Source organism: Hemitrygon akajei, chromosome 9 (assembly GCF_048418815.1).
Source record: "Hemitrygon akajei chromosome 9, sHemAka1.3, whole genome shotgun sequence".
Classification (NCBI taxonomy): Eukaryota; Metazoa; Chordata; class Chondrichthyes; order Myliobatiformes; family Dasyatidae; genus Hemitrygon; species Hemitrygon akajei.
The window spans coordinates 39,020,239-39,036,679 of NC_133132.1; the positions used below are offsets into that span (position 1 = coordinate 39,020,239).

Below are 16,441 nucleotides of genomic sequence, written 5' to 3' on the forward strand. Positions count from 1 at the left end.
TCATGCTCCACCAATTCACTGCAGACTATGAGGGATTATAAAATAATTGACAGAGAAGGTGTAGTGTTCAAAGAACTCTTTATACTTCACATACAGTAAGGGAATGGTGCAGACAATTGTTGAAGGTAGCACAGGGAGCAGATACAGATAAGACGGGTTTGAAGTAATTAGGAGAGAAGATGAGACAAATACAGTTGATGTTAGCTCAGGCTAGGACAATAAAGAAAAACTTAGCTGGACCGAGGCTACAGCTCGGTTATTACACCATGGAGAGCTTCACGATTGTTGCATGGGATTATAATTTTTCACTAATTACTTAATTCTGTAGCTCTTCAACTTTCTGCTTTTATACATTTCTCTCTAGATTCCTCTTCAATGTACTTGTTTCGACCAGGATTGCTCTTTCCCCAGTTAAATCCAAAGTAAAATTATTATGTCACCATATACTACCCTGAGATTAATCTTCTAGCAGGCATTCACAGTAGAACGAAGAAATACAATAGAAAAACTACCTACACACAAAAACTGACAAACAACCAATGTGAAATAAGACAAACTTTACAAATACAGAGAATAAGTAGCCTTCTCCATGTAACCTTTCATGTCCTGAAATCAAGAACCAAACTCCACCTTAAGTACACCAAATGACCTAGTTTCTACATCCACTTGTGGCAGTGAGTTTCACAGATTCACTACCCTCTAGCTCAGGGGTTCTTCGTCTCTGTTCTAAATAGACATCCTTCTATTCTGAGGCTTCAAGACCCACCACAGGAAACATCCTCTCCACATCCACTCTATCTAGGCCTTGCAACATTCAATAGGTCTCAATCTCATTCTTCTGAATTCCAACGAGAACAGGCCGAGAGCCATCAAATGCTCCTCCAACAACAATCCTTTCATTCTCAGAATGGTTCGCCTGAACATCCTTTGAACCCTTTCAATGTCAGCACATCCTTAAACAAGGGGCCCAAAGTGCTCACAATACTCCAAGTGAGGCCTCACCGGTGCCTTATAAAACTCAGCACAACATCTTTACTTTTATATTCTAGTCCTCTTGAAATGAATGCTGGTGTTGCATTTGCCTTCCTCAACAGACTCAATCTGCAAGTTAACCTTTAGGGAATCCTGCACAAGGACTCAAGTGCCTTTGCACCTTGGACTTCTGAATTTTCTCTCCATTTAGAAAATGGTCTATGCTTTTATTTCCATCTTTTATTTTTTATTTCTTCTACCGAAGTGCATGACCATACACTGCCTAACACTGTATTCCATCTGCCACTTCTTTGTTCAATCTCCTGATCTGCAGTCCTTCTGCAGCCTCACTGTTTCCTCAACACTACCTGCCCCTCCACCTATCTTTGTATTGAATGCAAACTTGGCCACAAAGTCATCAATTCCGTCATCTAAATCACTGACAATGTAAAAAGAAGCAGTGCTACTCAGAGCCCTGTGGCACACAACTAATCACAGCCAGAAAAGGCTCCTTTTATTCCCACTCCGCCTCCTGCCAGTATCCAATGCTCTATCTATGCTAGTTAAGCAGCCTTATGTGTGGTACCTTGTCAAATCCAAGTACACAACATCCACTGATTCTCCTTTCTCTATCCTGCTTGTGATTTCTTCAAAGAATTCCAGCAGATTTGTCAGGCAAGATTTTCCTATAAGGAAACCATGCCCATTTTATCATGTGCCTCCAAGTAGCCTGAAACTACATGGTTAATAATCGACTCCAATATCTTCCCAACCACTGAGGTCAAGCTAACTGGCCTATACTTTCCTTTCTTCTGCCTCTCTCCCTTCTTGAAGATGGAGTGACATTTGCAATTTTCCAGTCTTCCAGAATCAAGAGATTCTTGAAAGATTATTACGAATGCCTCTACAATCTCTTCAGCCACCTCTTTCAGAACCCTGGGGTGTAGACCGACCACCGAGTTCAGGTGATTTATCAACTTCAGACATTTCAGTTTCCCAAGCACATTCTCCCTATTAATGGCAACTGCACTCACTTCTGCCCCCTGACACTAACTCCTGACATATTGCTAGTGCCTTCCAGTTATTCATGCCGGTTTAGGAGCGGGATGGTTGAAGGGTAATAACTCCTCCTGAACTTGGTGTGGTGAATTCTCGGGATTCCTGGTGGTTTTTCCATACCCAAAAAGAAATGATATCTCATCTGCCTGTTCACAGCCCTATTGTTTACAACCAACTCTACCTGCTTACACACCACACCTGAATAACATTGTGAACCACCCTCTATTCTTCATTAACTTGTTTTTAAACTGTCCCCAAACTCCCCAAGCTCATTAGCAGCCTATGGTTTACAACAGTTAATTAGAAACTTGATGAATGTATTTACCTACCTGCCTGTAATTTTCTTTGTAAGACTAAGACCACAAGACACAGAAGCAGAATTAGGCCATTTAGCCCATTGAGTCTACTCTACCATTCCATCATGGCTGATTTATGATCCCTCTCAACCCCATTCTCTTGCCTTCTCCTTGTAATCTTTGATACCCTAACTAATCAAGAACCTATTAACCCCCACTTTAAATATACCCATTGACTTGGCCTTCACAGTTTCCTGCGGCAATGAATTGCACAGATTCACCACCCTCTGGCTAAAGAAATTCCTCCTCATCTCTGTCCCAAAGGGACATCTTTCTATTGTGAGACTGTGCCCTCTGGTGCTAGACTCGTCCTTCAGAATGACAGCAGTCTTACCGAAGCCTTCAATTACGTTATCTTCTGGTGAATTGTATTTATCTCCACAAGGATGTTTCCAGAGATGCTTTTAATTACTTCTTATTGAGCATTACTAAAACAGAATGTTTGTTTTAGGGATGCTTTCTATGCACTTCTTCAAATTTAAAATGACTACGATACTACAAAAGTACTTGATTAATCATGAAATGCTTTTGGACATCCTGAAAAGGATACGTGGAAGGTGCCGTACATGGTGTTACCCCACTCTTCAAGAAAGGAGGAAGGCAGCAGAAAGGAAATTATAGACCGGTTAGCCTGACCTCAGTGGTTGGGAAGATTAAGAGTCAATTGTTAAGGATGAGGTGATGGAGTATTTGGTGACATAGGACAAGATAGTACAAAGTCAACATGGTTTCGTTCAGGGAAAATCCTACCTGATGAACCTGTTGGAATTATTTGAGGAGATTACAAGTAGGATAGATAAAGGGGATGCAGTGGATATTGTATATTTGGACTTCCAGAAGGCCTTTGACAAGGTGCTACACATGAGGCTGCTTGCCAGGTTAAGTACCTCTGGTATTACAGGAAAGTTACTAACGTGGTTAGAGCATTGGCTGATTAGTAGGAGGCAGCAAGTGGGAATAAAAGGACCCTTTTTTAGTTGACTGCCAGTGTCTAGTAGTGTTCCACAAGTGTCGGTGTTGGGGCCGCTTCTTTTTATGCTGTATATCAGTGATTTAGATGATGGAATAGATGGTTTTGATGCCAAGTTTGCAAATGATATGAAGCTTGGTGGAGGGACACGTAGTGTTGAGGAAACAGGTCGGATGCAGAAGGACTTAGACAGATTAGGAAAATGGGCAAGAAAATGGCAAATGAAATACAATGTTGGAAAATGCATGGTCATGCACTTTGGTAGTAGAAATAAATGTGTGGACTATTTTCTACAAGGGGAGAAAATCCAAAAATCTGAGATGCAATGGGACTTGGGAACCCTTGTGCAGAACACCCTAAAGGTTAACTTGCAGGTCAAGTCGGTGGTGAGAAAGGCAAATGCCATGTTAGCATTCATTTCAAGAGGTCTAGAATACAAGAGCAAGGATGTGATGCTGAGGCTTTAAGGCTCAGGTGAGGCCACACCTTGAGTATTGTGAACAATTTTCGGCCCCTCATCTTAGAAAATATGTGCTGGCATTGGAGAGGGTCCAGAGGAGGTTCACAAGGATGATTCCAGCAATGAAAGGGTTATTTTACGGGGAACATTTGATAGCTCTGGGTCTGTACTCACTGAAATTCACTGGAAGAATTGGAGGGAGGGGATCTTATTGAAATCTTTCGAGTGTTGAAAGGCCTTGACAGAGTAGATGTGGAAAGGATGTTTCCCATAGTGGGAGAATCTAGGACAAGAGGGGACAAACTCAGGATAGAGGGGCGCCCTTTCAAAACAGAGATGCGGAGACATTTCTTCAGGCAAAGGGTGGTGAATTTGTGGAATTTGTTGCCACATGCATCTGTGGAGGCCAGGTCATCGGGTGTGTTTAAGGCAGAGATTGATAGATTCTTGATTGGACACGGCATCAAAGGTTATGAAGAGAAGGCCAGGAACTGGGGTTGAGGAGGAGAAAAAAAAGGGATCAGCCATGATTGAATGGCGGAGCAGACCTGTTGGGCCAGATGGCCTGATTCTGCTCCTATGTCTTATGGTCTCATTCTTACTTTTATTTAAGCCCAGTTACGGGGAGGGTGGGTGTCTGTGTGTGTCTATGTGTGTAGATAACTGTACACAGGAAATTCTACATTCCATTATGTGTTCAATTATAATTTTATTAACCCGACCGTTCCTTTAACAGTTCATCGGGTACTACAGGACATTAGGACACAGTGACAGCATAGCAGTAGTGTTGTGGCAACCCACTTCCCAGCGCACTCGAACTGGCTCACAAAGTGGCGCGCGCCGGCATAGAGGCCGGTCCCAAAAAGGGCGCCAAGTCTGCTTCACCAGCGAGGGGAAAAGCCCGCGTGCGGGACGGGACTGTGAATACGCGCCCCCTACAGCATTCCCGCCCGGGGAGGGCAGGATCAGGAAGGCTTTAAAGCAAGGCCGCGAAGTTTGAATAAATCTCTTTTGCAACTGCAGCTCATCGACTCCGTGTCATTATTGCGGTGCTGCGTGTAGCACACCGGTACAGTGTGACACTATTACAGCTCGTGGCATTCTAAAGTTCGGAGTTCAATTCTGGTGCCGTCTGTAAGGAGTACATGATCATGTGGGTTTCCTCCAACTTTCCAAAGACATGCTGGTGAATTGGTGTTTGTAAATTGGCCTGTCATTAGGCTGGGGTTAAGTAGGTGGGTTACCGGGCAGTGTGGCTCATTGGGCCAATAGGATAGGGCCTGTTCCACGTCAAACGGGGGCAGTCAGTTAATCGGTTATTGCTTGGGGTTAACACAATCACATTAATTATCACACATTTATGGAGAGAAACTATAAATTGCAACTGGTTTATTATTGTCACATGTACCAAGGTACAGTGAAAAGCTCGTCTCACATGCAGTGGAGCTAGAAAGTTTGTGAACCCTGTAGAATTTTACTTCTGTATAAATGACCCAAAATGTGATCCGATCTTCACACAAGTCCAAAAAGTAGATAAAAATAAAGAGGTAATGAGGGGGAAGGTGTAGGGGCACGTGTAGCAGTTGTTCCGCTTGCATAGATAAGCGCCAGAAGGGAGATCAGTGGGGAGGGACAAATGGACAATGGAGTCGCTTAGGGAGCGATCCAGGTACTATCACCAAGGCCCTAAACAGTCCTTCCAGGTGATGCGACATTTTACCTGCGAGTCTGTTGGGGTCATTTACTGTGTTCAGTGCTCCCAGTGTGGTCTCCTGCATGTCAGTGAGACCCGACGTAAATTGTGAGACTGCTTTGCCGAGTATCTATGCTCCGTCCGCCAGAACAAGCGGGATCTCCCAGTGGTCACCCATTTAAATTACAATTCCCATTCCAATATGTCCATCCATGGTTTCCTCCACTGTCGTGATGAGGCCACACTTAGGTTGGAGGGACAACACCTTATATTCTGTTTGGGTAGCCTCCAACCTGATAGCACTGATTTCTCAAACTTGCAGTAATGCCCTCCAAACCCCCCTTCCCTTCTCCATTTCCCATCCCCTATTCCCTCTCTCACCTCACTAATCAACTTCCCAGCTCTTTATCCCACCTTCCACCTTTAAAATTTACTCCTCTAGTCCTGCCGAAGGGTTTCGGCTCAAAATGTTTCGGCCTGCTTTGTTCCTCCAGCATTTTGAGAGCGTGTGGCTCGGATTTTTAGCATTTGAAGATTTTCTTTCATCTGTGGCTTAATTCTGCTCCTGTTTTATGGTCTGATGGGAAATTATTATTGTAGGGCCTACCCACTCAATCTTCCTTAATCTCCATTATTATTCTCAATATCAACTCAAAACATCAGTCCTATTTCAGGCTCCTCCTAATCAAACTTCTCGGAAACATTCATTCCATAACAAGCACACAGCTTAGTTAATATTATTCTAACAACAAACAAACAAGTAAATCAATTATGTATATTGAATAGATTTTTTTTAAAATGTGCAAAAGCAGAAATGCTGTATATTAAAAAAGTGAGGTAGTATCCACAGCTTCAAAGTCCATTTAGGAATCGGATGGTAACAAACAGATGAGTGATTTTGTACTCATGGTACAGCACGCTACAATCGTAATTGAAAATCCAACTTGATCATGTTGTGAGATCAGTTTACAAGTTAGATTAGATTAACTTTGTCACATGTACATCAAAACATACAGAGAAATGTGCCATGCAGCCTGCTGTTGCCATGTTTCCAATGCCAACATAAAATGCCCACAACTTACCAACCCCAACCAGTATATCTTTTTGGAATCTGGGAGGAAACAGGCTGGTCTCAGAAATAAAAGAGAACAGTAACTAAAACTTTGTCATATGCTCTCAGCAAAGGTACGCGTGACTCGGTCTGGCGTACAAATGAGTGACTCAGTTGACTTAAAGCCATGAAAGCATTGCATTGTAAATACTCCATCACCAGATCAGAGCCAACAATAAAGGAGGTACAATTTAACAATGAAAACCCATCCCATCGTCAAGGACAACCGGTAATATAAAATTTAACAGTGAATTCTTCTCATTTTTGCCGCATTAACCTGAAACTTTGTACCTACAAAATCTTTCACAAGACCTCAAGACATTCAAAGAATTTTCATTCTAAATCTGCCTTTAGCTCAACCACATCCTGTTTGGCCCATTTCACTGACTCTGAAAACCTAACTATTCCCTCAACTGCTGAAATGGAGATTATTGTACAAATTATAAACACAAGAGATTCTTCAGATGCTGGAAATCCAGAGTAAAGCACACAAAATGCTGGAGCAACTCAGCAGGTGAGGCAGCATCTATGGAGAGGAATAAACTGGTTTCATCTTACATGAATTGTTCATACAGTTCAATTCATTACACAGTGCACTGAGGTAGCACAAGGTAAAACAGTGTCACAGTTAGAAAGTGCGTTGCAGGTAGACAATAAGGTGCAAAGTGAAAAAAGTGCAAGATCATAACGAGGTGGACTGTGAGACCGTAGTAGGAAACTATTGAATAGCCTTGTATCAGCAGGATTGGAGCCATTCTTGAACCAGGTGGCGTGTGCTTTCAAGCTGCTTTCCGTCCACAACTCTCTGTAGTCTCTTATGGTCACGAGCAGAGCATTTGCCATACCAAGCCAAATATCCGGCTTTCTGCAGCACATCTATAAAAATTGGTGAGGGATAAAGGGGACATATGCCAAATTTCTTTAGCCTCCTGATGAGGTAAAGGCACAGGTGTGCCTTCTTGGCTGTGGAGTCCATGTGGTTGGAATAGGACAGCCGATTGGTGATATTCACACCTAGGAACATGAAACTCTCAACCTCAGTGTTGATGCAACAGTGAGCAGAACAAGTTCTTTAATGAAAATGCCCTGAGAGCCAGAATAGACTTGATGGGCCAAAGGGCTGAATGGACTCTTTCCATGCCCCAATGAAATATGACAAAAACAGTTGCTATACAAGGAAACTTGTGGTTTGGGGGAAAGCTGGTGTTTACGTAAACAGACTGTCAAAATATCATCGACAGGTACAGGAAAATATAATCAAAAGGCAGAAATCATACACGTACAGAGGATTCAAATTTAAGTGGGCAGAAGCTATGCCAGAGAAAAATCTGATCAAAATAAAACAGGCCCACAGCTCTGTACCTTGCACCTTAGAGATTCATTGACCTTTGAGAATACAGATTAAATATTGCATAACTATATCTATAAGCCAATGCCAAAAAACAAAGAAGAGTAGACAAAGTCATCTTCCCAAGACATTTAAGGGACATTTGACAGATTTGACAGGAAATGAAGGTGAACTGATAGGACATGATAAACTATTTCAGGCAGTTAGGGACTCCAGATCAAAGGGAAATAAAATTACAGTTAGGCTTTGGCACAATTATTAATATTTGGAATTATTTTTCACAAAAGACATTGGATGCACAATTATAAACAAAAGAGATTCACCAGATGCTAGAAAGAAACTCAGCAGGTCAGGCAGCATCTATGGAAGGGAATAAACAGATGATGTTTCAGGTGGAGATCCTTCATCAGGACTGGAAAGGAAGGGGGAAGGCCCCAGTATAAGATTTTGGGGGGTGGGGGGGGGGAAATGAGGACAAGTTAGAAGGTGATAGGTGAAGCTAGGTGGTTGGGGGACTGGGCATGAAGTAAGAAGCTGGAAGATGATAGGTATAAAAGATATACCTAAAAGGGCTGGAGAAGGCGGCCTCTGATCGGAGTGTACCATGGGAGAAGTGGAAGGAGGGGCACTAAATGCGATAGGCAAATGTGGAGAAGAGATAAAAGACCAGAGTGGGGAACTGAAGGGGAGGGAAGAGGTGGGGAGGGGAAGGGGAAAAAAATCCCAGAAGATAGAGAAATGGATATTGATGTCATCAAGTTGGAGACTACCTGAAAGGAAAGAGGTGTTGCTCCTCCAACCTGGGTGACCTCATTGTGGTAGTAAAGGAGGCCAAGGATGCATGATCAGCACTAAATTGGTAATGTTGCAGCTCTAGAATATACTTGGAATATTATGTTCAGTTCTGGTCACCTCAATATAGGAAGGATGCAAGTAACACACACAAAATGCTGGAGGAACTCAGCAGACCGGGCAGCATCTATGGAAAAGAGTACAGTCGACATTTTGGATCACTGAAGGGCCCTGGCCTGAAACATCGACTGTACTCTTTTTCATAGATGCTGCCTGGGCTGCTGAATTCCTTCAGCATTTTGAGCATTTTACTTGGATTTCCAGCATCTGAAGATTTTCTCTTGTTTGTGATAGGAAGGATGTGAAAGCTTTAGAGAGGGTACATAGACTTACCAGGATGCTTATGGGTTAGAGAGCATGTCTTACAAGGATAGGATGAGCAAGCAAGGGATTTTCTCTTTGGAGATGAGGATGAGAGGCGACTCATGATGGTAAGAGGCACAGACAGAGTGGACAACCGGAGACTGGAAATGGGTAACATGATGGGGCATAATTTTAAGGTGATTGGAGGACAGTGTAGGGGATGGGTGTAGGTGTGTGCAACACCCTGCTGGGGTGGTGGAGGAGGCAGGTACATTAGAAGTTTTTAAAATCCTCTTAGATAAGCACATGGATGATAGAAAAATGGAAGTGCTATGTAGGTGGGAGCTTGGAGTAGGTTAAATTTGGCACAACATCATGGGCTGAAGGGCCTGTACAATGCTGTAGTGTTCTATTTTGTATGTTACTTTGATGAGTTTATTGCACTATGCTTAAGTCTGAAATTAATTTTGCTAATTAAAAAATTAAGGCCAACTTGCTGAAACAGATGTGATGTGGGGTGGAAAAACTCAGTCAATCTCACTGAATGAAGAACAGATTCAAGGTACTGAAGAGCAACACCTATCTGAACTAGTAAACTTCCTTCAGTGCTTAACAAATCCAAAAGGTTCAGCAACCAATGCTGAAATCTAAGGAAACACTTGATAACTCTCTCTCTGACTCGATCATAATTGACTCCATAACCGTAGAAGTGAAGCTAATTGACCTACACTCAGTGGCCACTTTATTTGTTACACCTGCTCGTTAATGTCAGTACCTAATCTGCCAATCATGAGGCAGCAACGCGAGGCGCAAAAGCACGCTGACGTGGTCAAGAGACAAAAGAACTGAAGATGGAGCCAGTATGTGATTTCTCTCAGCTCACCAGCAAAACAGTTAAATTCTTCCTACTCTAATGTCTGTATTTTCCTTTTCAGGGTGGCTGCGGTTCTATCAGCACATTTGATCTACAGTGGCAATCAAAAACTGCAGTTCTGCTTGACGGTGTGTTCCCGTTCCGGGAGCTCGATGATCGGTCACATTTTGGTACGTCCAGGCTGGGCGACTTCAGGGCCTTGTGCGACCCTGTGGACACGAATTCCCGCCGGTGTCGTGTACTGAAGCGGCGTGGGAGCCGGAACAGCGAAGACAGCGAGAGTGGCTTACGGAGGTCTCTGCACTCAGTAATTGATCTGCTGACTCTCGAGTTGGGGAAACTTGAAATTAAAAAATTGCCAATGCTTCAGATTGACTGTAATGGCAAAATAGTGGCTGTTGTCTCCCCTGTCACTGTGGAAGCAGTGATATCTGTCTCTTCATTGCTATTGAGAGAGCCTGTGGGTTATTGAAATGTTGAGGTGAACAGGTACTTTTTGATGCACTGTAGACCATGGTCTCTCTTTGGGCATTTTGCTATTGCTGGCATGGTGGGCAATGGGAATGCTGACATTTTATGCTAGAATGAAAGGGGGGAGTGTTGATACTGTCTGTGCGTGGGAGGGGGCGGGGGGCTTTGGGGTCCTTACAACTTTTTTTGTCATTCATTCTTCGGGGGAAGATGTCTGCAGAGAGAAAGAATCTCAGGTTGTATATTGTATACAGTCTGACGTTAAATGGAACTATTGAACTGAGAAAAGAGAATAGCTTTTTTTAGAACTGACAGGGTGGGAAGTTGGTTACAGGCTGAATTGAGGCGTCATTGTCCAGGCCCCAGAGCGTATAGAGGCAGTGGGGTCCTGACCCCAGAACATATCGAGGCAAGTGAACTCGATGTTTGGACGGAGATTTAGATGCCGGGCCAGATTGTGTGTTAAGACTGGAGGCAAGGGATGGGCCGGTTGAGATCACTGGTCCACTACTCAGCTCTGCACTGAACTATGGGACTCTCTGGACTTCAGTTCAGAATGCCATTTGCTTGTGGTTATCGTCTGCATGATTTTTTTCTCTCTGCACACTGGGTGTTTGGTCTTTCTTTAATGGGTTCTTTTTGATGGGCATGATGTGTTTGTATTCTATGCACATTAGGTGCTCGACAGTCTTTTCATGTACAAGGGTTCTTTTTGGTTTCTTTGTTTTGTGTCTGCCTGTTAGGAGACGAATCTCAAGGTTGTATAATGTATACATACTTCGATAATAAATGTACTTTGAACCTTGAACTATAGTCTGGATAGCCATGGGAATTTGTAGGTTTACAGAATATGTCAGTAGACGGTTTGTCTCCAGAGGTGGAGACAGAGAGGTAGACAGTTTGTCTCCAGAGAACACCACAGCAAATTCCTAATCCATGCAAATGCACATGGCCCCTTACCCATCACCCAGGACATGCCTTCATCTCATTACTACCATCAAAGAGGACACATTTCAGCAAGTTTCTTCCCCTCCAGCATCAGATTTCTGAACCCATAAACACTACCTCACCATTTTTGTGCATTGTGCACTATCATTTAATATATACAAATTCTGACATTTCTCATGAAATTCCTTTTTGTAATTTGTAGTATATTTTATGCATTGGACTGTGCTGAGGCAAAACAAACTTCATGACATATCTGACATATATCAGTGATATTTAACCTAATTCTGACAAAGTTGATCCTTGAGAGTCTGAGTTACTGTTTCAATACATAATCACATCTGATATGTAAATAGGATGGTCCCGGGGCAGAACGAAGACAGGCTGCACTTGGGTGGGTGTTCTCAAGTGATAATGAAGCAACCAATACTTTCATCAATCCATTCTTAACTGAGCACCTGAGAATGTGTCGAATGGCATTCAGCCCCCCCAGTGGACACGAAACAAAGCATCCTTCATTCACACTAGTGGGATACATTCACGACTTACAATGCAGTTTGTTCAATTCAGTAAAACGAGCGTCACTTACAATAAAGCGCATGTTAACTGCCAGTTCTTCCCTGCCCTAGAGATACGGGTCCCACCCTACTTGCATACATTTTTCACAAAGGTAATACAGTATACAATGGCAAAACTACTGGAGATTTTTTACTGTTGAATCAGCTTTCTTGTGCCAAAGAGTGTTTGGTAACTTTTTATATCGCGGAGCGAGGGAGGGAGGGAACGTGGCTTCAGATTTCTGCTCTCCGAGCTATTTTTATATCTGCTTCTGAGTTGTAACCAATGCTATTCTCCAATCTCGACCTTCGTATCCTTCTGGAAGTGAGAAAGTGCAATAGCATTTAAGTAACCCATTGAAAAATCTGAAAAGATCAAAGTGAATGATCAAAGTACACATATGTCACCAAATACTAACCCACGATTCTTTATCTTGCAGGCGTTCACAGTAGAACAAAAGACAACAGAGTCAATGAAAAAGTACACAGAAAAGACTGACAAGCTAGCAGTACGCAAAGTACAAAAGAGAATAAAACAATACTGAGAAAGAGTCCCTGACAGCGAGTCTCTAGGTTGTTCTTTACACTGAGACCAGATCCAAAATTGCCACTCTGACAACGACTTAACAGGTATAAAGTTCAAAGTAAATTTATTATCAAAGTATGTATGTATCACCACATACAATGCTGAGACTCGCTTTCTTGTGGGCATTCACAGTAGAACAACGAAATACAATTGAATCAATGATTTAAAAAATACTAAGACTGACAAACAACCGAAGGAAGAGAAACTGTGCATATACAAAGTGAGTGACAACATGGAAAGCACAGGCATTAATTTAAACACGTGGTATGAAGGCTTACAAATAGAACTTAGAAGAGTACAGTATAGGCACAGGGCCTTCAGCCCACGATGTTGTGCCAAACCAGTTACATTAGTAATCGAATGGACAACTAAACCAATCCCTTCTGCCCTCACAATGCCCATATTCTTCCAAGTTTCCTCACATTCATGGCCTGAAAGAAGCTGCAGAGGATTGTAAATTTAGTCCGCCCCATCTTGGGTACCAGCCTATAAAGTACCCAGGACATTGTCAAGGAAAGATGTCTCAGAAAGGCAGCATCCATTATTAAGATCATCCTGCACCCAGTGCAGGTCCTTTTCAAACTAGCCTGAAGGCACGTACTCAGCGATTCAGGAACAGCTTCTTCCACTCCGCCATCCGATTCCAGGATGGATGTTGAACCTGTGAACACTACCTCACTTTAATATACAATTATTTGTCTTTTTGCACGATTTTGGTCTGTTGCTATTACATACTGTAAATTGACATTTCGACCCTGGGAGAAAGATACTGTCTGTCTACTCTACCTAGTTCAAGTTTACTGTCATCTGACTGTACATATCTACAACCAATGTTCTCTGAACCACGGTACACCCACAAAACACATCACACACAGCACATTAACCAAAATAATTTACAAGTTAATAAAATATAATTCAAAATGCACATGAAGTGTGCAGCACAGATAAACAGGAAAGTAAATCGTTAGCAGCTCTCGGTCCTAGTGTTGAGACCTCGGTGGTAATAGGGTATTCGTTAGTCTCACAGCTCGAGAGAAGAGATTACCCAGTAATCTTGATGCTCCTGTACCTCCTTCCTGATGAGAGAGTGGGTCAAAGAGATTGTGGGACGGGTGATAGGGACCCACAGCAGTACTTCAGGCTCTTCATCTGCAATGCTCTAGTAAATGTCACAAATAAGGTGAGGGGGGGGGGGGTGGGCAGGCAGAGACCCCAGTGATCCTCTCGGCAGTTTTTTCTGTCCTCTGTAGGGTCTTGTGGTCCGATACCTTGCAGCTTCTGTACCACAAATAATGCAGCCTGACAGGACACCCTCGATGGTGCTCCTGTAGAAAGTTGCTGGAATTGAGGCGAGGAGCCTTGCACGCCTCAATCTCCTCAGAAAGGGTGGACACTACTGTGCCTACCTGACCAGCGAGGTGGGTCCAGGTTAGATAGCCCTATCCTGCTCGTTATCTTGTAAACCTCTATCAGATCTCCCCTCAACTTTCAGCGCTCTAGAGAAAACAACCCAAGTGTGTCCAACCTATTCATCTAATCGAGGGAGCAACCTGGTAAACAACTTCTGCACCCTCCCCAAAGCCTCAACATACTTCCTAATATGGGGTGACCAGAACTGTACGCAATACTCCAGATACGGCCTCACTAGAGTTTTATAAAGCCGCAACACAACCTCCTGACTTTCGAACCCAATGCCTCGATGCTCCTATTCGACTCAGTGATACTGGGCACTACTGTCGCACAGCAGTCAGCGCGACACTATTACAGCCTGGGGAGTCGGAGTTTGGAGATCAATTCGGCATCCTTTGTAAGCAAGTTTGTACATTCCTTCCTGTGTACGCGTGGGTTTCCTCCCACAGTCCCAAGACTTACCGGTTAGCAGATTAATTGGTCATTGGGCCTGTGATTAGGATAGGGTTAAATTAGTTAAATCAGTGGTTACTGGGTGGTGTGGCTCACAAGGCCGGAAGGGACTGTTCCATGTCATATTTCAACATTCCTGAGAAACAGGACTCCTATAATCACAGCAAAAAAATACAAACAACACACTGCTGGAAGAACTTAGGTCAAGCAGCATCTGTAGGAGGAAACTAATTGCTGATGTTTCAGTTGAAACCCTGTATCATGACTGATAAAACAATAACAATTCCTTCCCTCCCACAGACACTGCCCGACTCATGGAGTTCTGCCAGGAGTTTGTTTTCTTGCTCCAGTATCTGCGGTCTCTCATGCCTACCATAGTTTCAATTTTGGGATTCTCAAAGCATTTTCAAACCTTCCGAATCATTTTCAACACTGATGATCTTCTGAGAGTTCCCAGACTCCAGCTCTTGTTTCAGTGTCAGGGCAGAGTTACCCTCAGCCCCGACTGCAGAATTAAAATTATTCACCATTTAAACATAGGTTACATCTTCACTAGCATTCTCTTGCCTAATGGAAGGCCAACTAAAATGGGAGAAGGTAACAGAATCAGAATCAAATTTAAAATCACTGGCATGTGTTGTTAAATTTGTTTTGCAGTAGCAAACTATAAAATACAATATATACAGTACTGTGCAAATCTTGGGCATGTACATATAGTTAGGGTACCCAAGACTTCTACACAGTACAGTAGTAATTTTAAGTATTTCCCTGTACTGCTGCCACACACAAAAAACAATTAATGACATATGTAAATGATGATCAACCGAATTCAGATATTGGTCTGTACTGTGGACTAAAAGTGGGAAGGGGGCAGGGAAAGAGGAATCATGTTTGGGAAAAGGGCGAAGAGGGGAGGGAGCGGGAAGTACCAGAGAGACATTCTGTAATGATCAATAAACCAACTTGTTTAGAATCAAATGACACTGCCTGGTGTCTCAGGGCTGGGTGTGTCTGCACCTGCACCACCAACCCCACTCCTGGCACTCCACCCTCACCATTCCCAACATGCTTTGCTCTCTGCTCCACACTGACACATACAGTACTGTGGAAATGTCGCAGGTAACTTAACTACAGTCACAAGAAAAAGTTTGTGAACCCTTTGCAATGACCTGGTTTTCTGAATTAATTAATTACTCATAACACAAGGCCTGTTCTTCACCTAAGTCACAATAATAGGCAAACACAATATGCCTAAACTAATAACACACAAACAGTTGTATTTTTCATGTCTTTATTGAACACATTGCTTAATTAATCCAGGCTGGAAAAAATATGTGGACCCTTATATTTAATAACTGGTAGAACCTCCTTTAGCAGCAATAACCTCCACCGAACATTTCCTGCGACTGCTGATCAGACTTGCACAGCGGCGAGCAGGAATCTTACACCATTCCTCCATACAAAACTGTTTCAGATCATCAATGTTTCTAGCATGAACATCCCGCTTCAGGTCATGCCACAACATCTCAACTGGGTTAAGCCTGGACTCTGACTTGGATATTCCAAATAATGAAATTTCTTCTTTTTAAATCATTCTGTTGTGGATTTACCCGTCTTGAGGATCGTCTTGCTGCATCATCCAACTTCTATTAAGCTTCAGCTGAGAGACTGCCACCCTGTCTTTTCCTGTACAATTTTGAATTCATTGTTCCCTCAACGACCGCAAGCTGCCGAGGCCCTGAGGCAGCAAAGCAGCTCCAAACCACGAAGCTCCTTCCACCAGGCTTCACAGCTGGGATGAGGTGTTGGTGTTGGTGTGCAGTGCTCTTTTTCCTCCAAACATAGCAGTGTGCATTTCTGCCAAAAAAGTTCAACTTTTGTCTCTAGGTAGTCTTAAGTTTGCAAGAGATATGCAGCAATGCTTAAATGCTCTTATAGCTTTTTCCAGCTTCATGCATCTCTACAATTCTCCTTCTAAGGTCATCTGAAAGTTGTTTTGAGGCATGGTGCACGTAAACAGA

The 16,441-nt window shown here is 43.0% G+C and overlaps 1 protein-coding gene across 1 annotated transcript in view; it reads right to left on the minus strand.

The window, feature by feature from the left end:
- Positions 1 to 16,441, minus strand: part of LOC140733017 (uncharacterized) — a 54,880-nt gene that overhangs the window by 20,277 nt on the left and 18,162 nt on the right. The gene's annotated exons all lie outside the window — the stretch shown is intronic.